Source organism: Dromiciops gliroides, chromosome 2 (genome assembly GCF_019393635.1).
Source record: "Dromiciops gliroides isolate mDroGli1 chromosome 2, mDroGli1.pri, whole genome shotgun sequence".
NCBI lineage: Eukaryota > Metazoa > Chordata > Mammalia > Microbiotheria > Microbiotheriidae > Dromiciops > Dromiciops gliroides.
Window position 1 is genome coordinate 536959409 of NC_057862.1, and position 1980 is coordinate 536961388.

The following is a 1980-nucleotide window of genomic DNA, read 5'->3' on the forward strand; positions in this document are numbered from 1 at the left end:
GATTCACTCTTTCACACCTATTTACACAATCAGTCATCTGGAGTTCAGAATTACTTAGATTAATGAGCAAAGACATGGTGGCAAGCCTTTTAAAAGTTTACCTTTTGTTATCATTTTAGAGGAATGCAGTCCTATTTCTCTAGAGTTTTTTTTAATTTAAATTGTTTTTCTAATGTTATCTATCTATTTCTATATCTATAGCTATAGATATCACCTGCATTTCTCCCTACCTCCTTTACCCAGTTCCTTTGAGAGTCATTCCTTATAACAAAGAATTTAAAAAGCAAAAGAGAAAAGCAAATCACAAAACTAATTGGTATGTTGGAAAGTCTGAGGTCATATGCAGTGTTCCACACACAGTGCTCATTGGCCTAGAGAGATGGACCTCCATCTTTGCAGGGAATGGGGAGGAGGGAGTAGTGGTCTATTAATATCTCTTCTCTGTGGCCAAGCTTGATCTCTATAATTTTACAACATTCAGGTGTCACTATTTTGTTGTTGTTCTTTTCATTCACATTGTTATAGTCATTGTTTATATTGCTTCTATGGCTCTACTTCCACTTTGTATCAGTTCATGTCTTTCCATGCTCCTCTGTATTAGCAAGTTTGTTATTTCTTAAGACAGAGTAAAATTACATTAAATTCATATGTCATAATTTGTTTAGCTATTTTCCAACTGATGGGTATCTAATTTGTTTTGAATTCTTTGCTATAACAAAAAAAATACTACTATACATATTTTGGTATATATGGAAACTTTTTTTTTTTAAGTGAGGCAATTGGGGTTAAGTGACTTGCCCAGGGTCACACAGCTAGTAAGTGTTAAGTGTCTGAGGCCGGATTTGAACTCATGTACTCCTGCCTCCAGGGCCGGTGCTCTATCCACTGTGCCATCTAGCTGCCCCGGAAACTTTTTTTTTAAAAGGAACTTCTTGGGAGTATGTGACCAGTAGTGGAATAGTTGGGTCAAAAGGTATAAACATTTTATCACTTTATTTGTATGATTCCAAACTGCTTTCCAGAATGGTTACAACCTATTTGTGTGGCATAAGCCATTGAATGCCAAAGTTCCCTTTGTATTGCTATGGCAATTTTCTGTTTTTAATTTTTTGAAACATTTTTTTCATCAAATTCACTTCCTAATGACTTTCCATTCCCAAGAATATTCCTTTATAACAAAGAAATATAGTTAAGCAAAAAAAAAAAATCAACATATTGGTCACGCGTGTCTAAACATATGACTCATCCTGCATCTGTAATCAACCCCTTCTCAACAGAGAGGATGGGAGGCATGCTGTAAAGTATCATTCCTTTCAAGTCATGATTGATGCACTGATCAGAGTCCTGCTGTCCTTCAGCCTAGTAAACATGTATTCTCCCTTCTCAAGATATACTTTACAGGGCATATGCAATATACAAAAATTTGAACAGAAAAATCAATCAGAGAATGGTAGGAATAGGGACAGAGACTATGATTTCACTAGTGGGTAGAGAATTTCTGAGTTGGAAAGATTCCTGTAATTCACAGTCTTAGTTGCCTAGAGCAATGAGAGGTTAAGTGATTTGTTCAAAATAACACAGCCAATAATGTGTCAGAACTTGAACATGGGTCTTCCTGACTTCAAGGCCCACTCCCTGCCTATTAGCCCACACTGCCTCTCTTATTTGAGCTAGAATTGCTTGCTTTACTGCCAGGACCTTGAAATGATGAGGTCCCTTAGTTTATATCTATAAATAATATATGTATATACTATGTATGATATAAGTATATGTTATAAAGAGGTATAAACTAAGGGACCACACACACACACACACACATATATAGATGGAGAGAGAGACAGAGACAGAGACAGAGAGTGTGTATGTATATATAGACACATACATACATACATACATACATACATACATACAAAATGGAGAAAACAGACACAAAAGTTAAGTGGGAAAGTTTCAAAGTATTGTTTCTTAAGGCTAGGTCTA